Source organism: Oryx dammah, unplaced genomic scaffold, assembly GCF_014754425.2.
Source record: "Oryx dammah isolate SB20612 unplaced genomic scaffold, SCBI_Odam_1.1 HiC_scaffold_14, whole genome shotgun sequence".
Lineage (NCBI taxonomy): Eukaryota > Metazoa > Chordata > Mammalia > Artiodactyla > Bovidae > Oryx > Oryx dammah.
This window is the reverse complement of record NW_024070198.1, coordinates 10,865,538-10,893,088: the sequence shown is the minus strand read 5'-3', so window position 1 is coordinate 10,893,088 and position 27,551 is coordinate 10,865,538. Positions and strand designations below refer to the sequence as shown.

The 27,551-nt window shown below is 40.8% G+C and overlaps 1 protein-coding gene across 2 annotated transcripts in view; it reads left to right on the top strand.

Annotated features, from left to right (window-relative positions):
- The first annotated feature begins 52 nt into the window (after positions 1–52).
- Positions 53–27,551, top strand: part of PANK1 (pantothenate kinase 1) — a 107,978-nt gene continuing 80,479 nt past the window's right edge. The window contains exons 1-3 of one of the 2 annotated variants that reach the window (XM_040254723.1): positions 53–235; positions 5,707–5,856; positions 20,947–21,087. The gene's annotated coding sequence lies outside the window, so the exon portion shown is untranslated. Of the gene's footprint in view, positions 390–5,706; positions 5,857–20,946; positions 21,088–27,551 lie in introns of both variants that reach the window. The other variant, XM_040254724.1, reaches the window with a different exon arrangement.

Below are 27,551 nucleotides of genomic sequence, written 5' to 3'. Positions count from 1 at the left end.
GCCTAGCGACCAATGGGCGGAAGCAGACTGGAGAGCGGCTAGTGGGCGGAGCTTCCCGCGGCTATCCGCACGCCAAGTTGGGTAGGGTGCTGCTTCCTGCCTGCGGTCGGTACCACCCTCTCTTGGCAGCGTTGCGGATCTCGGATTCCGATCTGGAGACAATTAAGACGTAGCGGAGGCCCCGAAGTGAGGCCGCTGCCACTACACTTAGCTCCGCGACTCCCCTAGGGACCAGGTGAGAAACGGCAGGCCTTTTCACTGCGGACCGGGACAGGCTCTGCTTCGAAAGAGTAACTTAGAATGAGCGCTGCCCGCCGAGAAGGTCACTTCACTTCACTTCCTTCGCTTCACGATCCTACCTGTTGTCCATAGGCGCCCTCATGGACAAGGTACATTTTTCTCAGAAAAGATTTTCAAAAGCATTCTTTACTCTTTGTGGGTTTGTTTGCTTGTTTTTGCCAAGTGAAAATATGAAGCCGGCTACCTGTGTTCCATGCACAGGCAGGGTCTTTGCAGTGCTCAAAATGGAAGTGCCAGTACGTCTTATCTTAAAGTGATGCTTTTCTTTTGGTGCACTGTTATTACAGTCAAATGACAAGTATTTACTGCTTGGGCCATCTCTGCGTGCTGTGCTTCATTTTAAAGAAAAGTAACTGCTAACGTTAACTGGGCACTTACCTTGTGCCAGCCGTGGTCCTAAGCACTTTAAAACTGGTTATGGTACTGATCCTGGGAACAACCCTATGAGGTAGATACTGTTAATATGCACTTTTTATAGATTATGAGGAAACTGAGTTCAAGATTAAATAATTTGCTCAAAGGCATACAGCTATTAATGGTGGAACTACTCAGCTGGATGTCTGCAAGACCTGCCCTCTCACATGTGATCTTATTTTCCACTGTTTTACTTGGTTAGTAGCATTTGTAACATAGTAACTGTTTTGCTGAGCTTATTGTCTTTTTTTTTCTTATTCTATATTTATGTTTCCCATAACCTACCCCGCTTCCCTTTCTAACTTCCCACTGTCTCATTCAGTTTGCTTTCTTTGCCCACAAAATCATATTTGTGGTGAGCCAGTTTGGAGTAAAGAAGGGATGCAAGGCCAGAAGTAAAAATGAACAGAGAAAGTAGATGTGAAAGGGAAGAAAGGAGAGATGATCAAATAAAACTAATTTACTGTTTGGGGTGGAACTTAAGTCTTTAGGGGCCTCTGTGTCAAACTCTTCATTACCCCTTCAGGCAAGTCTACCCAAAAATCTACCCTTCCAGTCTGCACCTCATAATGCCTGTATTGCTTTTTACTAGCTGTTACTGATTCCAACTCTTGGGCCCTCCAGGTGCTACATTTATTTATTGTTCAACAAGTATTTATTGAAAACCTGCTAAGTGCCAAACACTAGACTAGGCAGTATTGAGACAGTGGAGGAGAGCTACCAAAACAGACCCTAACCCTCAAGGAGCTTTGTTGTTGTTCAGTCTTGTCTGGCTGTTTACAACCCAGTGAACTACAGCATGCCAGGCTTCCCCATCCATTACTGTCTCCAGGAGTTTGCTCAGACTCATGTCCACTGAGTCGGTGAGGCCATCCAACCATCGCATCCTCTGTTGCTCCCTTCTCTTGCCTTCAGTCTTTCCCAGCACTAGGGTCTTTTCTAGTGAGTTGGCTCTTCACATCAGGTGGCCAAAGTATTGAAGCTTTAGTTTCAGCATCAGTCCTTCCAGTGAAAATTCATGGTTGATTTCCTTTAGGATTGACTGGTTGGATCTCCTTGCTGCCCACGCAACTCTCAAGAGTCTTCTCCAGCATCACAGTTCAAAAGGATCAGTTTTTCGATGCTCGGCCTTCTTTATGGTCCAACTCTCACATCTGTCCATGACTGCTTGAAAAACCATAGCTTTATACGGACCTTTGTCAACAAAGTGATGTCCTTGCTTCTTAATGTGCTGTCTAGATTTGTCATAGCTTTTCTTCTGAGGAGCAAGTATTTTTTAATTTTGTGGCTGCAGTCACCATCTGCAGTGATTTTGGAGCCCAAGAAAATAAAAATCTGTCACTGTTATATTCCAATAATTGACAAAAAATTGCAAATACAAATAAAAAGACAAATAATTGAGAAATTACAACTGTACTGAGTGTTTTGAAGAAAATGTTTAGAGCTGTAAGACAGTGTTACTGGAACCTGAGCAAGTAGTGTTTGATCTGAATCTCCAAGGGTTATTAGGTGTTAATATTAAAAAAAAAAGAGGAGTAAGCACCCAGGTATAGGGGCAGGATAAATACAAGAACCAGTGGATTTTCTGCCTTATTTTATTCTAGCTCCCAGAAGCATTCCTCACAGTTTGTTTCATCCACACAGTTAAATGTTTCAGCCTTGAAACATTCTTCATTTGGCTTCTGGGCCAGCAAAGAGTCACCCTCTCCTTGTTTACTGTTAATATCTGTCTTAGCATATTCAATATGGAATCGTGATTTTTCATTGCAAACGTGAAGCCTCTCCTCCCTAATCTGTGCCTCAGTAAATGACACCACCACGCATCTACCTAGTTATTATTCATGAGGAAGAATCATCTCTGAGCTCTCCTTTTCCCTCACCACTCTCATCCAGTTCATAAACAAATGTATCTGTTGTACTTTTTTGTTAGAAGTGAAATAAAATGCTCCCCTCCGTTTTTATTGCCCAGACCCCTACAGCCTCCAGCTGGTCACCTGCTTCACATCCTGTTCTCTATTATAGGGCAGCCAAACCAGCTTCAGGTGGGAATGATCATGTCAGCCTCTGGCTTAAAGTACTTCAATGACATTTTAGAATAAAATGATATTTATATTGTTCAGTGAAGAAAAAAGATGCAAAAGTATATAAAAACTGTAATATTATGTAAGCAAGAAGAAGAAATGAGAGTTTACATACATCTATATTCCACACACATTTTTGGTGTATTTATGATGATAGAAATACAAAAACTATAAAACATAAAATTAGTTATAAATGGTTATCTATAGGGAATGGGAATGTGACTTCTGTGCCTTTTTTAAAAAAAACAGAGTTTTGCTTTTTCAAAAACTTAAACCTAAAAATAAAAGCAAGCCCTAAAATTTAATGCAAAGAAAGAGATGAATTTATCTGTATATCAAATTGTCAGCATAGCCTCACAGAGATAAAGAGCTTGTTCAGTTAACTTGGGCACAGTATTCTATGTACAGGAGTTAGGAGTTGTGGGATATGATGAAGAGCAAAAAGAAATGCAAAAATTAATAACTTGGCTTAGTAGGCTTGATGTTGAAACGGGCATTGGTATAATTTTGAAACTATTATGCGTGTGTTAGGAAAAAGCAAATCAGTAAATATATTCATGTTTGGTTCCAGGGTTCTCACTGTGGGAGAAGGGAAATAAATATGGTATAATAGTAAGTAAAGAAGAATCCCATGATGTTAGATTTGAATTGGTAATAGAATAACCTGGTTTTTTTTTTTTTTTTTAATCTTAATTGGGTCCACTGAGAGGGCCTGGAGGCATAGAAGCCCTGGCACCCCAGTAACAATGAACATCCCAGGACCAAGCCACCCAAATGGTTTCTAAATACCGTTTATCTCTAAAAGAAACCAGTGCCTCTTGGAGAGAAGACTGCTTCCAGGTCTGGGGCAAGGAAATTATAAAGTGAGCCTAGAACATTCTTATCAGAAAAAGCAAAGAAGTCTTCAGAATGAATGAAGTCATTTAACAAAGGACACTGGATCTGGCCTAAAGGGTTTTACACTGGCCATGTTTGGAACAATTTGTGCATCAAAAGAATAATGATGGTAATAGTTTAATAACACATTTAGTGTTTTAAGTCCTTTGTAGGAGGGTGTATAAGGGAGAAAAAGAACTAAAAATGGAAAGCTCTTTACACGAGAATGCCAGTTAATGTAAAAAGAATAGTAAAATATCCCCACTTTGCAACTCCCAATTTAAAAATTGACATCCCTGCTAAGTCACTTCAGTCATGTCCGACTCTTTGCGACTCTGTAGACTGTAGCCTGCCAGACTCCTCTATCCATGGGATTCTCCAGGCAGGAACCCTGGAGTGGGTTTTCATGCCCTCCTCCAGGGCATCTTCCTGACCCAGCAATTGAACCCGCGTCTCTTATGTCTCCTCCTTTGGCAGGCAGGTTCCTTAACCACTAGTGCCACCTGAGAAGGCCAAAAATCAACATAGATAAAGCTTATCAGTTAATACTAAAACAATGGATTGTGTGTGTGTATGTGTGTGTGGTCACTCAAGACAGACTCTTTGTGACCCCATGGACTGGGGCCCACCAGGCTTCTCTCTCCATGGCACTTTCCAGGCAAAAATACTGGAGTGGGTTACTAGTTTCTACTCCAGGGGATCTTCCCAACCCTGGGATCAAACCTGCATCTCCCACAGTTGCAGACAGATTCCTGCCAGTGTACCACCTGGGAAGCCTGCCAGAAATGTTTAACCTGAATCTAATCATGAGGACCATTTTACAGGTCAACAGACCTAGAAATGTCAGTGTTAGGGAAAGAGAAAGTCAAAAGTCAGGTGCTTGTTGCTAAATGAAATTCATGAATCTTCATTGGTTATGGATTTTTTTAAAAGTAACTGCAAAAAGAAAAACATTTTGTGGACAATTGGGGAAATTTAAATATGGATTACATAGTAGATTATACTTTATGTGATAATTTGTGACCATGTAGAAGCATGTCTTTATTTTGGAAAGATGTTTGTTTCAAGTCTGCAACTACTTACCTTCAGAAGATTTGGGGGGAAAAACAGAATGTTAGGGAGAACAAAAGAAGAGAGAACAAAGAAAATAGGACCAAAACAGTTATGTGACAAACAATTCATAGTTTTTATAGCTTTGAGCTTTTCTAAAATGAAAAGGGAATTTTTTTTTTCGGCCACACTGCCTTGCATGTGGGATCATAGCTCCCTGACCAGGGATCGGACCCACAACCCCCCTGCATTGGAGAGTAGAGTCTTAACCCACACCCCCTTTACTGGAAGACAGAATCTTAACCACTGGACCACCAGAAGTCCCCCAAATTCCTAATTCTTAGGATGACCTACTAGGCCCTCCAGAATCAGGTATCAGCCAATCTTACTCCCCACTTTCTTGCTTCTGTACAGTGAGTTCTACTCTGGGTGCCTGAAACACACCAGCCTCTTCTAGCTCATGTGAACCTTTGCATAGATTCCCTCCACCTGAATTCTCTCCTCTCCACTTATCATGTGACTCACTTCTCTTCTTCCTTTAGATCTCTTTTATCATATTACCTGCTTAGAAAAGACTTTCTGTCCGTCTTATCTCAAATGCTCCTCTTTTTTATTTGCAGGCTAGATTTCATTTTCCTACTTATTACAATCAGCAATTATCTTTTTTATAGTAATTACTACATGTCTGGTTTTTGTTGCCATTGTTCTCCCACCTCCTAAAAGGTAAGTTCTATAAGAGCTGTGTTTCTCTTGGTCACTGCGGTATCCTCAGTGACTCCGTACATACGTGGTGATCAAACAAATACTTGCTGAACAATGAATGAAGGCTGAGATGGGTGGAGAGGGATGGGCTAAGGCCAGATCCTACAAGGCTTAGTCAGCTAAGTTACTGATTTGGATTCTTATTCTAAGAACAATGAGAGACCAAAGGACTGTTGTAAGTGTGCGTATCATACAATACCATTTGCCTTTGTGTTTTAATAAGGTTAATCTCCTGGAGCAGAGAATAGAGGCAGCCAAGGAGAATGCCGTTGAACCAGCCAGGAGGCTATTGCAGCCATCCCAACAAGAGGTGGTGATAATGTGGAACTGGGAGATGGCAGAGCAGATGCAGAAAACTGAACTGATTTCAGAGGTATTTTTTCCTACTTTTTCCATCTCAGCACCAGCCACTAGTTTTCTCTTAGAAACACAGAGCCAACTTGATTGGGAGATGCTTAAGATTTAGGCCCATTCCAAATAATTCCCATTAGTCCCCTTGAAGTGAACGTTAACTTAAGATGAAAAAATTAAGTTACGTCAAGCTGATTTCTTGCTCTGATCACAGCCTGTACAAGTAGTAATAATTAAGTTCCTCTGTGCTGGATACGATTCTAAGCACTTTAGACTCGTTCAATCCTAGATACCAAGTGAAGTGTTCTGTTATCAGTATCGTGCCTTTAGTTATTGTTCAGTTGCTAAGTCATGTCTGACTCTGCCTTTAGTAGAGAAGAAAACTGAGACATGGCAGTATTGAGGAATATTAAAGATGTTTACTACACAGAGGTGCTAGGTTTGGGCAGGTAATGTCTGTAAAGTACTTTTAAAAGTGCCTGGCACATGTTAAATAATAACTATTGTACAAATAGTAAACGATAGAATTGGAATCTGGGTGGATGGCTATAGACTCTGCACAGTTAACCACTGCCTCCTACTGCTTCTTAAAGTTTGGACTGAACACCCCTGAAACTCTATTAATAAAGAAGACTGAGTGCCTAGCTCCTGCTGCAAAGCCATCTCCAAATGCAGGACTAATGTAGACAGTTTTTCAGTGCAAAAACTGAGTAGGTATTTTTGCAAAGGTTTGAATAACAGGTTCAACAAACATTTATCAGGTACCCATTATGCAGCAGGTGTCTCTGTCTTTAAGAAGGCTTCATCCTAAAGCAAGTCTTTCTCAATCTGAGATTTCAAGCAAGAATATAATCCCTGTTCCCTACAGCACCCATTGTATGTAATGCAATCATTTCTGTTTTGTGCCTCTAGAATGGTATTACTTCTGTGGCCATCCTGAGAAAACTGAGAAAATAGTCACACGAATAATTTTTTCTTTTTATATCTTGTGGTTTATATGGGGAAATCCATGCACAATTTCAAAACAGTATGACAAATGTTATGATAGAAGTGTACAAAGAGTAATAGGAGCAGAATGAGAATAATTTAGAGTGACAGCTCTGATGATAGACAGATTTGAGTTTGAATATAAACTCAGTCTCTTACAGGAAGTGACCTCGGGAAGGATATAAAAGTCTCCCTAAGGTTGTGAGGATTAAAATAGCATGTGTTAGTTATTTAGTAAAGCCTAACACATAATACGTTTCATCATGCTATTTGTTTTTATTCAATCCGCATAAGTCACTGGTATGCAAGCTCATGAGTGTCTGTCTAGAACCTCTGTAACCCTGACACTTACAACAGTGCCTTGCATATAACAGGCATTGAATAAATATTTTTTGTCTTTATAATGACATCCACCAAGGAAGGTTTTGTAAAGTGGCATGTAAACTGAAATGAATGAATGGGGTTTGCCATTGAATTGTAGAAGGACGCCGTTCCAGGCAATGAAAACATATGAGGCAATGAAAAAAAAGACACGAGCACACAAAAGTCATTACAAAAACTGTAAGTACCTAGTTCAATAAGACTTTGAGTATAGCTACCGTGGACAATGACAGGAGATGAAAAAAGCAGGCAGAACCTACATAGAAAGGGTCCTGTATGTATGACATGCTAAAAAAGAGTTTGAATTACTGTATTCTATAGTGCATAGGAGGTTGTGCATGGCAGAGACATGCAGGGGGGAAGTGGAAGAAGAGAAGCAACAGAAAGGTTTAGGTCTGTAATGTCCCAGTCTTACAATGTGGGAGTCAAGAGATGAAGGAACAGGACAGAGAAGTTAATTATTTATAGGTGTGAAGATAACCAGTAGAGGCAGAAAAATAACCATAACTCTCTTGGCTAAGTGCTTATCTGTCATTGTAGGAAGTAAGTAGATAGTGCCTATAATTAATACACGAAGAAATAACATTAGGAGTGAGTGTGTTATTCAAAAATATGTCAACAGAACTAAAAGTAGATTGTAAGGGTGATCGCTTCTGAGAAGCAAGACAGGAGGGGGACTGGGGAGCTTTTTGTTACAAACTCTCTAAATTCGTAATAAGAATTTTCTAATGTGATGTGTCAAAGAAACGACACACTATTCACTTACTGTGTGTCAAGCTGTAAGACCCCATCATCCCCTCACTGAAGGAGGCTCCCCACTCCTGAGCTTGCAGAGGTTGCATCAATGTCCATCTTTCTAAAACATGGTCCAATGATACTTGCCTGAGAGCTTCTGCACTCTCTTCCCTCTGTTCTCTCCAGATGTCTCTCCATGACTAACTTGTCATTATTCAGTGTTACCCTCCCCAAAGAGGTGATCTTTGCCCACTCTCCCTGAGGTTGCTCCCTTCACCCCCCACCCCCGCCAGCCAGTCACTTTCTATCCAACTGACCTCATTGACTTTCTTCATAATGTTCTTACAATAACTGAAATTACTTTCTTTGTTTACACTATGTCTTCCCCCACCATAGGGCAGACCTATGAGACAGAGACCTCATCCATCTTGTTCACCACCATATCCCTAGTACCTAGGACGGTGCCTGGCACATAGTAGGTGCCCAATAAATCCTCACTAGGTATTCAGTAAAACTTTTATTAATAGGATGTATAGAGGAATTCACACTGTGCACTTTCTTATATGCCATCTCATTTAGTCTTAAGACCCTAATATTTCTCCAGCATAAATGCATACATGTAACTGCACACATGCACGCACACACACACATACTCCACAGATGGGTTTCCCAGTCCAAACTCTTCCAAGTCCTAAAGCTGGGGTTTCTGTTTTCTACTTCATCTTCAGTGTCCTCTGGTGGGGAAGGATCTCACACGATTTTGAAAAGATAAACATCTTTTTAAATATGTATCTTTTCAAATCTATCCTGTTGACAAGGTTGAAATTCACAGCAGTGCATTTGGGAGCCTAGCAAGGTCTTAGGACACAGGCAGACGTTCTCTGGGCTTCCCAGGTAGCTCAGTGGTAAAGAATCCACCTGCCAAGATCCAGGTTCTGTCCCCCAGTTAAGAAGATCTTATAGAGAAGGAAATGGCAACCCACTCCAGTATTCTTGCCTGAGAAATCCCATGGACCGAGGAGCCTGGCGGGCTACAGTCCATGGGATTGCAAAGACTCAGGCACAACTAAGCAGCAGCAGATGTCGTTCAGCTGGATGAGCGGAGAGGCCCAGCGCAGGCGCAGCAATGAGCTGACGGCGATGGCAGTCGCGCCTGTGGTTCTCATTCGCAAAGAGGTGCGCTCACTCGAATGGTGGGCATGAACTGCAGTCCCCAGCCTCCGTTCCACACAGCTCCCCATGGTTGGTCAGCAACTATCTCCTCACACGGGCTCCCTCCTGTACTCTGCTGTTTTTTGGAAGTCCGTCAGTTGAGTTATTAACTGTCTCTCTTCGAATCCCTGATCTAAAACTCTCAGTTGTCCCCAAGTCGACATGGATAGATCTAACTACATGGAAGTATGGAACAAGAAAGAAGAACCCAGCACTAGCATTTCAAGACCTTTTCTCACTGCAAATATGAACAGACCATTCTGTTACCAAAATGAAAGTACTTAAAACCAAAACAGTACCATTTATGCATTATATCTTGCATTGTTTCGAAAATAAATAGCACAAGGCGGTGCTAGTGGACCTCACATATTTTCTTTTCAGCAGCAATTATAGACTTTCTGGTGAACTTTTCTAAACAGTTCTCTTTATGATGAGCTATTTCAAGATTCTGGCTTCCTCAGAAGGAGGAAGAAGGATCATGCCAATGTCATCTTTTTATTTCAGAAAATACTACCTTTGTTATATGCATTTCAGATTTTCATTACTAGGGAAATAATGATGTCATGAGTAGTTTGACTATTTTTGGTTGAGGGAAGCCAGTGAATTCACTGTAATTAATTGGAACATAATGAGACCAATTTTAGTAACTCTCTCAAAACATACAATCTTTGCTCTATGCCAACAGGGCCTTGGTGGTGTTGGGAGGGAAAAAGAAAAATGAGAAAGAAGGGGGGAAAAGGAAATAGCTGTTTGGGTAGTTTTTGTTTTCAGTCATCTAAAGGAATATTTCTGAGTCTTTAGTCACAGAGTTATAGAATGTTAGAGACATAATGGGACATGCAAGTTATCTGGTTCAACTTTCTCATTTTATAGGAAAAAAAACCAAGGCTCTGAAAAGTTAAGCAGCATGCCCAAGCACTCATCATAGGCAGTGGCAGAGCCAGAATATGAATACATGAGTTATAAGAACCTAACCAATTTTTTAAAAATAGATACATAAGGAAAAGTGTCAAGCTACAAATAATTAGAATAGTATGATCTCATGTTAGCAACTCTGAGACTAGCACACATTTTTTAAAAATACATGAACTCTTCTTTAGCAGTCAGAAGATGAGCATTGTTCTTTTTACTTCCTGAGCTCCTTTTCATTCCATTTCCCCCAGTTTTTCACCCTAGTGCAAGTTTTTTTACCCTAATACAGAGTGTTTATGCTCCAAAGACTTTCATTGATCACCTTATCATGTGCTTCAAACAAAAACAGATACAGATTTTAATTTTTTTAGTTCCCTCTAAGTTAAAAAAAAATACTCTGTAGTAAAGATTATTATTGTTATACAAGTAGTTATAATTGCCAAGCACCTAAGTAGAAACTTGCAGGCATGTACATTTTATTGAAGTTAGTGGGGGAACTTTCCTGGTGGGTTAAGACTCTGTGTTTCCAATATAGAGTTCAAGGGTTTAATTCCTGGTCAGGGAACTAAGATCCTGCATGCCATGCAGTGTGGCAAAAAAAAAAATTTTTTTTAATTGAGGATTTATTTTATCATTAGTTCAGATACTCATGGAAGAACATTATTTCTAAAAATAGGACAGAGTACCACTTCTATTCTCTTGCTGTTTTTCACAATAATAATATAATAATAGAAATTATGGCAGTGTCACCAAATTCTTTTAACTTCTTTCAAATTAGATGTCAAAAATAAGTGATTTATTATCCAAAATTACTTAAAAGTTTTATCAGCTAATTGAATTAGGTCCTCTTTTTAGTTTTATTGAAAGCTATAAATTAGAAACCATCTCACTTATAAAAGGTTTTATTAGACAGATATTAAGAGTCTCAGTCTCTGAAACGTACCGAAAATGCTATTATCACAGATTATCAAGTAAATGTTAATTATACCTTTTATTCTTTCACTCAGCAGTGTTTCATTTAAACCAATATACTCAGTCAAAATTGGAGATACTAATTTCAGTTATCTATGATAGTAAGCATTCAGAAAGCGAAGATCATGGCATCTGGTCCCATCACTTCATGGGAAATAGATGGGGAAACAGTGGAAACAGTGTCAGACTTTATTTTGAGGGGCTCCAAAATCACTGCAGATGGTGATTGCAGCCATGAAATTAAAAGACACTTACTGCTTGGAAGAAAAGTTATGACCAACCTAGATAGCATATTGAAAAGCAGAGACATTACTTTGCCGACAAAGGTCTGTCTAGTCAGGGCTCTGGTTTTTCCAGTGGTCATGTATGGATGTGAGAGTTGGACTGTGAAGAAAGCTGAGCACCGAAGAATTGATGCTTTTGAACTGTGGTGTTGGAGAAGAGTCTTGAGAGTCCCTTGGACTGCAAGGAGATCCAACCAGTCCATTCTGAAGGAGATCAGCCCTGGGATTTCTTTGGAGGAAACGATGCTGATGCTGAAACTCCAGTACTTTGGCCACCTCATGCAAAGAGTTGACTCATTGGAAAGGACTCTGATGCTGGGAGGGATTGGGGGCAGGAGGAGAAGGGGACGACAGAGGATGAGATGTCTGGATGGCATCACGGACTCGATGGACGTGGGTTTGAGTGAACTCCGGGAGTTGGTGATGGACAGGGAGGCCTGGCATGCTGTGACTCATGGGATCGCAAAGAGTCGGACACAACTGAGTGACTGAACTGAATTGATGATAGTAAAGTGTTTTTTATAAACTTCTTTATCATATTTTAAATATAGTTATGTCAAAACTTAAAGCTTTCATTCACTGAATATATGGAAAGTACCCCTATCTTGTGGTCAACCAGACCACAAATGACAAAGCCATATGACCCAATTAACAAAGCCAGTCCTCATTTGGAAACTAATCACTAAAATATGACTTATTTTCTGTCAGAAAAAGTCAGATTTTATTTTTCAGGTCAGATATGCTAATATTTCTTTTAAGGAACAGTATCAAAATCACTGAGAAGTTACAGAATCCATGTTGTACAGTGTATTTCTATGAGCTATCAAGATTACAATGATATAGCTCTCATATAAGTTATTTTACATTACTTAACTGAAACAAAGCAATACATTTTTCATTTCTTAATTTGCAATAATGCAATGTAGTATCCAGCTAAGAGTAGAAGTTACATATAAATCAAGACCTATGAGAACAGATGTGATATTCTTTAGGAATCTTGATTCGAAATCTGGTATGCTTAATAAAAGTAAGTAGTTGTTTAATCGCTAAGTTGTGTCCAGCTCTTTGGCATTCCCATGGTCTGTAACCTGCCAGGCTCCTCTGTCCACAGAATTTCCCAGGCAACAGTATTGGAGTGGGTTGCCATTTACTTCTCCGTAATAAAAGTATACATCGTTTAAGATGCTATATTAAAAAATTACAACTCCACTCTATTTGTCATTCATATCATAGCCCCAGTGACAGTAGGGTGACTCCTGTACAGCTGTCTTCAAAACAGTGGCTTGGTTCCTTTCATCTGGTAATCTTCAGTTTTGACCTCCTTGGGCCCAGCAGAAGGGGAAGAGAGAGCTTGACTAATGGTGCCCAGAGAGTTTATAACTAGGCCTGGAAAGTGGTGTTGATTACTTCTGCTCATGTCCCTGAGATAGGAACCTAGGCGTGTGGTCCCAGTCTAACTGCAGGGGAGAGTGGGAAATGTGATTTTCCAACACACCCAGGAAGAAGCCCAGTTGATGAGCACACAACCAGTCTCTGTCACACAGCTAATAACTAATTGGCCCAGCATCTAGCAAATTCACTTGTTCTTATTAGGAGATGTTGTTATTAGGGTTGCTGTTTCCTACTCCAGGGGAATGTAATTACCAACCCAGGACTCAAACCCACATCTCCTGTGTCTCCCGCATGGGCAGGCGGATTCTTTACCACTGGGCCACCTAGGAAGCTATTAGGAGATAGTAAACAGTAAATAACTCAAAAGATGAAATAAAATGGGAATGGGGGACTTCCCTGGTTGTCCTGTGCAGTGGCTAAGACCCTGCATTCCTAATGCAGGAGGCCCAGGTTCAATCCCTGGTCACGGAACTAGGTCCCACAGGCCACAACTAAAGCTCCTGTAAGCCACACCTAAGACCTGGCACAATCAAATAAATATTAAAAATGGGAATGGACTTTAATCAGGATGAGTATCTCATGATCTGATTTGATAAAATAGGGTTTAACTCCCTTATTGGATGATAGACAACTAACCTGAGAAAAATCTTATAATTTTTTCTAGCTAATGACAAGTGCCAAGATGAATATTCTTTAAATAGCTGAAAAGAATTGCTTTCCTTTAAAAAAAAAAATCTAAGCTGTCTTTCCTTTACTATCATGGAACTTTCAAGGGCACTGCATTCTTTGATTCTAGTCCATAAAGGTCAGAGGCACAGTCACCCCCAATACCTGTTCTGTTTTAATTCACAGTATGGCAACCCACTCCAATACTCTTGCCTGGAAAATCCCATGGACGGAGGAGCCTGGTAGGCTGCAGTCCATGGGGTCGCTAGGAGTTGGACACGACTGACCGACTTCACTTTCACTTTTCACTTTCATGCATTAGAGAAGGAAATGGCAACCCGCTCCAGTGTTCTTGCCTGGAGAATCCCAGGGACGGGGGAGCCTGGTGGGCTGCTGTTTCTGGGGTCGCACAGAGTCGGACACGACTGAAGTGACTTAGCTGGCCAAAATATGCTGGTTCTAAAGCAACATTTTTCTCTTTAACAGAAATATGTATAAGAAAGACAAACGTTAGGCAGGATTTTATGTGCCTTGATTAATTATTCAAGGAGCCTTCCCCAATCTTTTTTTTTAAGATTTTTTTCTAATGTGGACCATTTTTAAAGTATTTATTGAATTTGTTACAAGATTGCTTCTGTTTTATGTTTCAGTCTTTTGGCCACAAAGCGTATGGGATCTTAGTTCTCTGATCAAACCTGCACCACTTGCATTGAAAGACAAAGTCTTAACCATTGGATCTCCAGTGAAGTCTCCCAGTCGTTTGAATTGTCCTTTTGTTGGGCAACCAGGAGATTTTTCCTTACTGAGATAATACACCATAAGATTCCAGATAAGTTAGGGTATGCCTTTCTTTTCTAAAGTAGGAGAATGGACTATAGTAAAGAGACGGGTGGGAACACAGAATATACGCTGAAGGCAAAGGAAAGAATGTTGTTTAAGTTACAGTGAAAAATAAATAGAGCTTTATAGTCAAGTAGGGTCAATTCCAGATTCTGTCACTTAGAAGTTTGTGACCCTGAGCAAGGTAAATGGGCATTTCTGAGTCTGCTGCTTTTTAAATGCCAGCTTCTGTTGGGTACAGAAGACACCAATAAATGGTAGTTATTATTGCAGTCTTCCAGGAGAGACCAATGTAAAAAAATAACATAGGTGTGGTATAGATTGTAACAAATATGATCCCTTCCTCTCCTGAGGAAGAGAATTTTCATTGGATTTTACATTATACATTTATACATTATACATTTCTCATTTTATTTACTAGATTTTAAACTTCTGGGATTACAGGAACTGTGCTTTACACAGTTTTATAAACCCCTCAGTCCTAAGGACTGCTCTCGCACATAATGGGAAAAGAGAAAAAGATTTAGGCCTGAATCAACAATCTCCAGTTCATTATAGATGTTCCATGAAGATCTACACAAATATGGGGATGATGAGACTAAGGGAGAAAGGCTGCTGCTGCTGCTAAGTCGCTTCAGTCGTGCCATTGCCTTCTCCGAAGGGAGAAAGGCTGGTCCTCCACAAAGAACTCATAAAATAATATTTGATGTAGGACGCTAACCACAGACTCTTAAAAGGCATTCAAAATTCTAATGAATTCTTTCTAAGTTAAAGGAAATATTTTAGCAGAATGTCTAAAATATGTTTTTAATTCTGAAACTTGATGAACAATAATTCTGAGTCACAGTTGGGATGTATAATTTAGGGAATCGTTAGAAAAAACAAACAAAACCTTTCAAATGAGTGGATATTTATGGGAAACTTGTAGTATTTGAGACAGATCTGAAATGAGCTGTTTTCTCTCATTTATCCTGATTACTCATTGTGGGGCAATAAGTATCTAGGCAGATTAAGTACCAAACAGACCATTTGGAACAAAAAGAAACATCTATATTCAATGTCTATAAATTGAGCACATCCAGCCTCTTCTTGCCTAGGCATCTTCACACTGCCCAAAACGGGCGTCAACTATTGGCTGTGTCAGTCAAACAGCCAAGAGTATTAGGTTCCTTTGCTAAAAATATTCCAACTCGAATCATCTTGGCAGACAATACCAAAAAAAAAAAAAATTTCTTTGTCCAATAAAGTGGCCAAAGTTTAGGAGACTGAAAAGAAATAGAAAAGCAAGTTACTAATTGATCCTGTCTTGTCACCATTAAAATGATATTTTTAATACAGGTTCATAGTCTCTACTCCACAATTCCAAAACAGACGAAACAAAACCAAAAAAGTACTGTCTGAGACCCCAAAGCGTTTTTATTAGTTTGGCACCAGGATTACTTGGCAGCAAAACCTCAGCTGTGCAGCCTTAGTTATATCTCAGCCCTTGTATCCATCATATCCATCACCGCTCATGTCTCCTCTCTGCTAACATTTGGTGGCTTGAAGATTAATTGCACTGTGAAAACGACCCAAAGAGTTAAAGGCATGCCTCTGGGTAACAGAAGAAAAGGATGTATCTGTCTTTGTCAGTAGCTCAGAAAGTGGAGTTACAGCAGAAGCTTGGTGGTGATATGTCTGTGAGATGCCTTACTGAAGAATATGGTGTGGGAACCATCACCATTTATGACTTGTACAGACAGAAAGATAAGTTCTTAAAATTTTTATGGTGACAGTGATAACCAAGTGCTAGTGAAAAATAGAAAAACATTTCATAGGACCAAAAACAAGGATCTTGACCGTGTGTTAACTGAATGGATTCAACAACAAAGAAGTCAGGATACGCCACTGACTGCCTTGTCATAAAACAAGCTAGGCTATACCATGAAGAACTGAACATTGTGAGTGTGAATATTCAGAAGACTGGCTGTAAAAATTGTAAAAGCATTGTGGTATCAAGTATCTTAAAATCTGTGGAGACCACTGAAAATTATATTGATGAATTCGCCAAGATTATATCTGATGAAAACCTTAGCCCTGAACACGTTTACAGCTCTGTACTGGTACTACATTCCTAGACAAACCTTAACAATGGCAGACAAAAAGGCACTAACAGATATCTAGGATGCCAAACAAAGGTTGACTGTTCTTGGTTGTGCTTAGGCTGCAGACACACACAAGATAAACTGACAGTGATTGGGAAAAGTGTATCCAAGATGTTTAAAAGGGGTGCACGGGGACTCCCCTGGCAGTCCAGCAGCTACGACTCTAGGCTTCCAGTGTAAGGGGCCAAGTTTGATCCCTGGTCAGGGAACTAGATCTCACGTGCTAAAACTAAGACCTAGTGCAGCCAAATGAATACATTAAAAAAAAAAAAAAGGTGTACACAATTTACCTTTGCAGTATTATGCAAACAGGAAAGCACCAGTAGCAAGAGAAATCTTTTTGGATTGGTTGCATTAGTACTTTGTGCCAGCAACATGAACTCATTGCAAGCAAGCTGGACTGGAAGACAATTGCAAAACTTTACTGTGCCTAGACAACTGTTCTGCACATCCCCCTCCTGAACTTCTTGTGAAAAATAACGTTTATGGCGCTTACTTTCCCCCCAGTGTGACATCCATAATATAACCCAGGGAATTCTATGCTCCTTGAAGAACAAGTATAAATGCTTCTTTCCTTTTTTTAAGTAGTATTCTTGCTTTGGTCAACAGGAGCCTGAAAATCCAAGATTTTCTTAAGAATTTAGTCTCGAGAATGCCCTTTGTGTTAGTCACTCAGTAATGTCTGACTCTTTGCAATCCCATAGACTGTAACCTACCAGGCTCTTCTGTCGGTGGGATTCTCTGGGCAAGAATGCTGGAGCGGGTTGCCATTTTCTTCTCCAGGGAATCTTCCCAACCCAGGGATCGAACTCAGGTCTCCCACATTGCAGTCAATTCTTTACCCTCTGAGCCACCAACCTAACTGTTAATGCTTAGAATGATGTCGGTAAATCAACACTAACTAATACTTGGTACAGACTTTGGGCCACCATGACGTTTGAAAATTACCTGACCGATAAAGATTTTGAAGTATTTAGAGACTCTGGTTAAAAGATGATAGCAAAGCTCATTACTTTTGCCAAAAACTTATCAGCTGAAAGTGTAAATATAGTTGAAAGAAGCAGACTTTGAAGAGATGCTGAACACAGGATGATGCCCCCATGTGCTTTCTTTGAGTCATGGGGAAACTGCTGGGAGAGTGTTAAGTACAGATCAGTGCAAAGATAGTGCTGACAGTGACATCACAAGCACAGGTGAAAAACGTCTCCAAAGACCAGTGGCTGAAAATGTGTGGCCGCCTAATTGCTAGCCTTGAACAGCGTGTGTTTATCAGTGAGCAAGAGATGATGACTGTTGACTCATTTAAACAGAAACTGCTGGAGTTCCCCTGTGGTCCGGTGGTTAAGAATCCACCTGCTTGTGCAAGGGGCGTGAATTTGATCCCCAGTCCAGGAAAATTCCACCTTCTTTGGGGCAACTAAGTTCATGCGGCCACAACTCCTGAAGCCCGCTTGCCTAGAACCCGTGCTCCACGAGAGAAGCCACCACAATGAGGAGCCTGCGCACCGCATTTAGAGAGTAGCCCCTGCTCGCCACAGCTGGAGAAAGTTCTTGTGCAGCAACATAGACTCAGCACAGTCAAAAATAAAACTCAGTGAACAAATAAATTTTTTTCAAAAACAAAAACTGCTTAAACACAAACCTGAGTTTAGGGAGACCAGTAACACTGAGGAAAGTCTTGAAAAAGGAAAGTCTCTCTGTGTTTGGAAACACTTCATCACTTGGGGATTCTGTTTCTGGCTCCTCATCAGATGTTCAGCTCCAACCTGGTTTCACAGGCAACAGTAACACCAGCATCATCTCTTCAAGAAGTGGTATTTGTTGCATGTGTTACAGGATTGTTTCCATCAGTATAAATTTTAAATATTGCTAAGACCTTTCCTAGAAATAAGCTTTATCATAAGCAAGGAAAGAAAGAAACTTGGGACTCCCTTGGCACTCTGGTGGTTTAGAGTGTCCCACTGCAGGGGGCACAGTTTCAATCCCTGGTTGGGGAACTACGATCCCACATGCCCAAATTTGCTAATTTATTTACATAAATAAGGTATATTTTTTATGGTCTTTTTTTTTTCCACTTTGAATTTTCATAGATTTCTTTGCAGAAATATTAATGCATTACACACCCATTTGTAGTGTTATAAAATCTGGAGTGTATGTACCATATTCCATGGAATTCCAATTTCTTTTTAGATTGAAACAAAAATCTAATTTCCAAACACATTCTTCCCCAGGCTTTTGGCTAAGAGATTGTAGACCTGTAATACTTACCTTAGAGATATGTTGTAAAGACCCCATGAAATGCCTAGCACATAGTAAGTGCTCATTTAATGTAATTACTATTATTATTTCACTCCCCTGCTCTTAAGAGTAAAATGTTGGATAAGGTCTTTTTGGCATTGAAGTTAATAAGTTGACAGCAAAGGTAATAATAAGCATTATTCAAATTTTATGACCCTAATAGATGCTTTGGAAATGTACTGCTGATAATATGTACTAGGAGTTAACTCCCTAATTTTCATCTAAAAAGCATTTCCTAAATCAGAGAATAGAAAATGTTATGCTACGGTAGGCTACATTGCACGTTAGCCCTTATTTTATTCATCAAAGAAATACAGTTATTAATACATGCTTATCTGTTAACCATTCTTTCAGCTCCCTCTTCCGTAAGTACCACATAAACCATAATTTAATCTTCCTTCTGAGCAAGGATTTATCCTAACCCTCTGTATAGCCTCGGCCGCTATCGTAAGATCTTGGACATGGCTAAATAAATAAAATTGGCATTGTGTTTTATAAATAAAGCTGTTGTTAGCCTGATGAGTGTGAATCAATTCTCTATAGCCTAGTCTCCTTTGTTTTCGTGTTTGTGTATTTAAAATATAAGGTTCATTGCTTTTCTCTCATAAAAGGCATACATAGCTATTGTAGAAAGCATGACTTATAAGGAAGAAAATTAACTCACTCCTAGTTTTACAACCACTTCCAAGTGGCTTAGCAGTAAAGAATCTGCCTGCCAGTGCAAGAGATGCAGGTTTGATCACTGGGTCAGAAATATCCCCTGAAAAAGGAACTGGTAACCTACTCTAGTATTCTTGCTGGGGAAATCCCATGGACAGAGGAGCCTAGAGGGCTACAGTCTATGGGGTTGCAAAAGGGTTGAACATGACTTAGCAACACTAAAAGAACAATATTACAGCCAGTGATAATCACTCTTAACCTTTGTTTACTTTGAAAGCTGTGCTGATCTATAAGCCTTCAGTTTAGTTCAGTCGCTCAGTCGTGTCCGACTCTTCACGACCCCATAAATTGCAGCACGCCAGGCCTCCCTGTCCATCACCAACTCCCGGAGTTCACTCAGACTCACATCCATCAAGTCAGTGATGCCATCCAGCCATCTCATCCTCTGTCGTCCCCTTCTCCTCCTGCCCCCAATCCCTCCCAGTATCAGAGTCTTTTCCAATGAGTCAATTCTTCACATGAGGTGGCCAAAGTAATGGAGTTTCAGCTTTAGCATCATTCCTTCCAAAGAAATCCCAGGGCTGATCTCCTTCAGAATGGACTGGTTGGATCTCCTTGCAGTCCAAGGGACTCTCAAGAGTCTTCCCCAACACCTCAGTTCAAAAGCATTTCCATTCATTCCTCTTGTCTGCAGTGCCCTCAGCATGTACTGTAGCAGGCATATAACAGATTTAAAGAAAACACACCCTCACACCTTCAGGGATCAAACTGTGTTCACGGGTTCTTTTATCCAGATTATTTTTAGTTAACACTATCTTGTATTTTCCCATATCAGTCCTATTTGATCTGACAAAATCTGCTTTTCTACACTGCATTCTGCTTATCCTTTTTACTTCAGGACCTCTACTCCCTAGCCCTGGGGGAACACTGCTGCAGCCCCGCTGCCAGACCAGCCTTCCTTTCTCTGTTGTCCTCACCACTTCCCCATCAGAATCAGTTCAGTTCAGTCGCTCAGTTGTGTCCAACTCTTTGCGACCCCATGAATCGCAGCACGCCAGGCCTCCCTGTTCACCATCTTCCGGAGTTCACTCAGACTCACGTCCATCGAGTCAGTGATGCCATCCAGCCATCTCATCCTCTGTTGTCCCCTTCTTCTCCTGCCCCCAATCCCTCCCAGCATCAGAGTCTTTTCCAATGAGTCAGTTCTTTGCATGAGGTGGCCAAAGTACTGGAGTTTCAGCTTTAGCATCATTCCTTCCAAAGAAATCCCAGGGCTGACCTCCTTCAGACTGGACTGGTTGAATCTCTTTGCAGTCCAAAGGACTCTCAAGAGTCTTCTCCAACACCACAGTTCAAAAGCATCAATTCTTCGGTGCTCAGCCTTCTTCACAGTCCAACTCTCACATCCATACATGACTACTGGAAAAACCATAGCCTGGACTAGATGGACCTTAGTCAGCAAAGTCATGTCTCTGCTTTTCAATATGCTATCTAGGTTGGTCATAACTTTTCTTCCAAGGAATAAGCGTCTTTGAATGGTCCCTCTCAGTTCCCATTATCTCATGCCCTGCCTCTCTGCAAGCTGCTCTTATAAGGTATAATAACCTTCACCTTCGTGTGGACTCACAGGTAACCTGACTGGAGATTGGTTCCCATTCTCCACTCAGCACTGTTCTTGGATTTGGACGAGCTGATGTTGTGCAGGAAAGGCATGGCATGGAAGAGAGAGAGAGTCTCCACGGAGAGAAAAACAGCAGCAACTCCGTTTTGGTAAGTAGGGATATGAGGGGTGGGCCCTGTGTCCTCAGTGGTACCCACATCAGTCTCAAAATTAGTCACTGAAATAGGTGTGAGCCAATGGGAAGACGCCTGGAGTTAACTGTGCTGTTATGGAAATCTCAGCCCAGCTTGTGATTAAAAGTGCACCCCACTGGTATGTAAGCCAGATGAACAGCTAGCTCTAGATGACCCTAGAGTTGGTATTGTGAGCCAGACCCTGGGAACTGGCCTTGTGTGATTTTGTTTTTGGACTTTATTCCCATGTGCTGCCAGGGTTTTCTATAATTTTTGTAAAATTATAATAATAGATGATGGTCTCCTTCTCCCAAGTAATATGCTTTACTTTAGCTGTTAACTTCTTCACTTAGGGATAATTTTTAAATTGTCATCTATCCTTAGTTTTCTGAAATGTTACCAAGTGTCTGGATGTGATCTGGGTTTTGTTTTGTTTTTCTGTTCATTTTAAGCAGCACTGATGGGCTCTTTTTATTGGAGGTGTCATGTCTTTCATTGACAATGAGCTATTTTGTTCTGTTGGTTTTTTAATATTTCTTTCCCTTCATTCCCTCCATTCTTTCCTTCTGGGACGCCTCTTTGTTTTTCTTCAAATATTTGGTGATTCTCAGTTGTTTATCTGTTTGCATTCTCAGTTGTCTTTTAGCCTTGCATATATGTTTGAGTGCTTATCTGTTCGTCGTTTCTGCTTCCTGTGGTTATAGAGGAAGGACATACCACCAGATCAAGTGGGTCAGTAGCTGGTCTTCTGAGCATGGGAACTCCCACTTCTTCTGGGGTACAGACATCTCTCGGTTATTACTCTGCTTATAATCCCCAAGAGGTCCCATTGGAATTACTTTGGCTGTTTGTTGCATAGCACAGGTGGAAGGAAGAAAAGAGGAACTGCCTGATTGTCCCTGCCGCTGGAATGCTACAAGAATCACCCTAAATGTTGGTTTGGGACTGCCTCCTGACCGTGTATCTCCTTTCCCTAAGTACTGGAAAATATTAAGTATTGCAGCAGTACTGAAGCCTGACTCACAATTTATAGGTGCCCTCTTCTTTAATGTTGGACAGTGGGTCCCTTTTCAATGTTATCTCAGTTCTACTTTCTGTGTTTCTGCAGTTCTTGCAGAATGTTTGATCCATTTAGAGAAATTCTTCTTGCAAGTCAACAGGATCTTCAAATATCTATATATCTAAAGACATATAGAATCTATATATTTATAAGTATCTGTAGATACATATCCTTTAGGTTAGTTTTAGGGTTTAGATCAGGGGAGGAAGGCTGGATGAACATGTTTTTGTTTGGATTGCCCTCTTGATCCAATATTTCTGTAGAAGTTTTCCAACATTTTAAAAAGACATGCTACTTTTCAAACAAAGTCTCAGGTAGAGGATCAATGTATTAAGCAGGTAAATGCAAAACTGATCTAGTTGAAACCAAGGAGTCAGCCCTGTATGTGAACTCATTAGTTTCCTTTTGACCCTTTACTGCAGCTCCTGAGACCCTCCATGGACTCTTAGAACTCCATAGAACAGATGAAAAACCTCTGACAAGATTTATAGTCCAGGAATGTTTGATCCATAACAGGTTCTTAATAAATACTGCCTATCATTATGAACAAAAGGATACAGTATGTGGATGGAATGGAATACTACTCAACCATAAAAAAGAATGAAGTTTTGCCATTTGCAACCATGCAGATGGGGCTGAGTGGCACTAGGCTTAGTGAAATGAGTCAGACAAAGAAAGACAGGTATTTTCTATTATTACTTCTATGTGGAATCTGAAAAATGAGACTAGTGAATATAACAACAACAGCAAGAAAAGACTCACAGTTACAGAGAACAGGGTTAGGGTACTAAGAGATAACTAAGAGATGTAAACTAGTATACATAAAAGGAGCTACTAGGGCATATTATACAGCACAGGGAATATAGCCAATATTTTAAAATAAGTATAAATGGATTATAATCTTTTAAAATTGTGAATTTTTAATTGTGAATTTAAAGTTGTGAATTCAGGTACTGTATACCTGAAAGAAATTATTGTAAATCGACTTCTGTGCACATGCACGTGTGCCCAGTCGTGTCTGACTCTGTGGCCCTACGAGCTGTAGCCTGCCGGCTCCTCTGTCCATGAGATGTCCCAGGCCAGGATACTGGAGTGGGCTGCCATTCCCTTCTCCAGGGGATCTTCCTGCCCCAGGGATCAAACTTGACTCCCCTGTCTCTCCTGCACTGGCAGGCAGATTCTTTACGACTGAGCAACCTGCAAACCCCAAATCAACTTAAACCTCAATATTAAAAAGTCCCCAGTTAATAGACCAAAAAAAAAGTAGCAATCATTATTATTACTTTTAAAATCACTGCTCCTCTGCCTTCCCTAACCCAAAGCCTTCCATAGGTCCTGATACCAGCTTCTGCCATTCATTCTGGCAGTCCCATCTTGAAGAGAAGGAAAAAAAATTTTTTTAGAGAATCAACAGCAACCTAGTGAGTATGGCCAACTGCCTTCCCCATCTTAACCTAACTTAATCCTTACAGTGATGCTATGAGGCAAGTGTTTGATCTCCAGGCTATGATGAAGAAATAGAGGTTCAAACAGCCAAAGCAGAAATATACACAAATTCAAATGAGTAAGAAATGTCCAGTTATTTTATTCTCTAAAATTTAATTAAATCCAACTCCTAACATGGTTCCACTGGAATGGCAAGAAATGACATCTCAGCCATTTGAGGGCCTCCTTCATGGGACCTGACTCAGGATTCCAGTTCTTGCCCAGTGTGCTAAAGCATGGAGGGGGCTTGCCCCTGTCCTTTCTTATCCAACTGCATGATTACCTGCTGGATGCCCATTTTCTGTACTAGGAAATGTCCTCTGAGATGAGACCTGCCATGTCTTCTGTGTGACCTGCAATGTCAAGGATCTTTGAGGGGCTGGGTTAGGTCAAGGTACACCTCACCACACACCTTTCCTCTCTGGGCACTAGCATCCTCCTCTAGCTACTCAGATCTCTGGGCTCCTCTCCTTCCCAGGCCTCCCCTTTTTTAGTGACAGCTATGTTTGTCTCTTCCTTCTTGCTTCCCTCAAAGAGTCTCCCTTTCTCCTCTCTTTCTAAGAATGCATAGAAGAAGCTGGCCGAGTTTGAACTTTAACAAAGCAAAAAGTGGTCCATGGCAATGTCTTTCCTTGTGCAAAAAACCCCAAGGCAGGAAAATACCACGAGTCTTCTGCTGAGAAAGGGGATGGTGAGCACAGGGTCTGGAGAATGTAAAAAAAAACTGATTCTCAATAAGTTTTCCTGCCACAAAAAGTAAGTTACTGATTAACCCAAAGCCCCACAGTAGTAAGATGCAGACCAACAGCAGTTGACTAGAACATGCCTGGATGGACCCAGTTCCAGTCTCTGCAGGGCAGGTGCTCGGTACAGGGGAGAGCAGCAGCTGCAGATGCCAGCTCAGAGCGGCCCTGTGACCACACTGGTGGAGATCATGGCTGGACCAGATCCAGGGACTTGAGTCTTAGCAGAGTCTGCTGTCGGGACCCAGAGCCATCTCACTACAGGGACATTCCGTCATCTTACACGAGACAAACACAGTGTGTCCCCAGGAGAGAATCTAAATTATTCTGACCTTGGAATTTCCACAGGGGGATGCTTATGTAAAGCTGTACTTAGAAGAAACAGCATGGCAACACTATTAAAGAGCACTTACATGGAAGAAACTCAGCCTCCTTAAATTTTAGTATGTGAGTTATGTAAGGCAGAATTAAAACAAAATGACCTTTTTGCACATAAATGTGCTGCTTTCAGACTTTCAAATTATATCCCTGTGAACAGTTTTTCTATTTTTGTATGGAAGACTTTTAATCCTTTTTTGGACAACCAAGAATTGCATTTTGTTCTGAATTAATTTACTTTCAGTGCTAATAGGAATAGTTTGTTGTTCCTCAGAGATAAAACTTTAAATGGCCAAGAAGTTAAATCACAGAGAAAGATGAGCCACCTAGTTTTGGACCTTTCGTGATTTTTATGTTTACAGTAGTAGTTTTATGTTGACCTCAACTGTCAAAAAAACATTAAAAATAAAAAAGCGGGGGTGTGGATGGTAGTGTGATTTCTCTGAACAGCCAGAATAGTGGTCATAATGTTTTTATAAGTGAGTCCCTTAGAGACACAATTTTTATGTTTACCCCAGTTCACTTTTTCCTTACTAAACATCCTACACACGTCATAAATTAGGAGGGAAAAAAAAAAAAAACAAGAAAATTGAAAGTTCAAAGAAAAACTGTCCTGGAAATCTACCACCCAAAGACTACCACAGTTAACATTTCCATCAGTTTCTTTTGGGGTATTTTCTTATACATCTGTTTCAAATTGCCAGTATTGTTCCTGTTACTTCTTTCTTTTATAGTCAGCGTTGACTTCTCTTTTGTCTTTTTTACTTATTATTGTAAAATAAGAATTTCCCCCATTTAAAAATTATACTCTTCATAAGGCTTTTTAATGGCTAATGTATGTTACTACATTACAATTCGCTTAACTAGAGAGATTGTCTTCCAGAAAACCCATTCCTCTGGGTTCCATACCTTTCCTCTCAAATGTGGCTAAGAGTTTCTGGATGCCACAGAATAAATATCTGCATATACATTCAGTTCAGTTCAGTTCAGTCGCTCAGTCATGTCCAACTCTTTGCGACCCCATGAATCGCAGCACGCCAGGCCTCCCTGTCTGTCACCATCGCCCGGAGTTCACTCAGACTCACATCCATCGAGTCCGTGATGCCATCCAGCCATCTCATCCTGGGTCGTCCCCTTCTCCTCCTGCCCCCAATCCCTCCCAGCATCAGGGTCTTTTTCAATGAGTCAACTCTTCGCATGAGGTGGCCAAAGTACTGGAGCTTCAGCTTTAGCATCATTCCTTCCAAAGAAATCCCAGGGTTGCTCTCCTTCAGAATGGACTGGTTGGATCTCCTTGCAGTCCAAGGGACTCTCAAGAGTCTTCTCCAACACCACAGTTCAAAGGCATCAATTCTTCGGTGCTCAGCCTTCTTCACAGTCCAACTCCCACATCCATACATGACCACAGGAAAAACCATAGCCTTGACTAGACGGACCTTAGTCAGCAGAGTAATGTCTCTGCTTTTGAATATGCTATCTAGGTTGGTCATAACTTTTCTTCCAAGGAGTAAGCGTCTTTTAATTTCATGGCTGCAGTCACCATCTGCAGTGATTTTGGAGCCCCTCAAAATAAAGTCTGACACTGTTTCCACTGTTTCCCCATCTATTTGCCATGAAGTGATGGGACAAGATGCCATGATCTTCATTTTCTGAATGTTGAGCTTTAAGCCAACTTTTTCACTCTCCTCTTTCACTTTCATCAAGAGGCTTTTTAGCTCCTCTTCACTTTCTGCCATAAGGGTGGTGTTATCTGTATATCTGAGGTTATTGATATTTCTCCTGGCAATCTTGATTCCAGCTTGTGTTTCTTCCAGTCCAGCGTTTCTCATGATGTACGCTGCATATAAGTTAAATAAGCAGGGTGACAGTATACAGCCTTGACGTACTCCTTTTCCTATTTGGAACCAGTCTGTTGTTCCATGTCCAGTTCTAACTGTTGCTTCCTGACCTGCATATAGGTTTCTCAAGAGGCAGGTCAGGTGGTCTGGTATTCCCATCTCTTTCAGAATTTTCCACAGTTTATTGTGATCCACACAGTCAAAGGCTTTGGCATAGTCAATAAAGCAGAAATAGATGTGTTTCTGGACCATATGTAAAATAGATAGCCAGTGGGAGTTCCGTGTATGATGCAGAGAACCCAAAGCTAGTGTTCTCTAACAACCTAAGGGATGGGAGGGAGGTTCAAGAGGGAGAGGACATATGTATACGTGGAGAGTGAAAAAGTTGGCTTAAAGCTCAACATTCAGAAAACAAAGATCATAGCATCCGGTCCCATCACTTCATGGGAAATAGATGGGGAAACAGTGGAAACAGTGTCAGACTTTATTTTTTGGGGCTCCAAAATCACTGCAGATGGTGGTTGCAGCCATGAAATTAAAAGACGCTTACTCCTTGGAAGAAAAGTCATGACCAACCTAGATAGCATATTCAAAAGCAGAGACATTACTTTGCTGACTAAGGTCCGTCTAGTCAAGGCTATGGTTTTTCCTGTGGTCATGTATGGATGTGAGAGTTGGACTGTGAAGAAGGCTGAGTGCTGAAGAATTGATGCTTTTGAACTGTGGTGTTGGAGAAGACTCTTGAGAGTCCCTTGGACTGCAAGGAGACCCAACCAGTCCATTCTGAAGGAGAGCAACCCTGAGATTTCTTTGGAAGGAATGATGCTAAAGCTGAAGCTCTAGTACTTTGGCCACCTCATGCAAAGAGTTGACTCATTGAAAGGACTCTGATGCTGGGAGGGATTGGGGGCAGAAGGAGAAGGGGACAACAGAGGA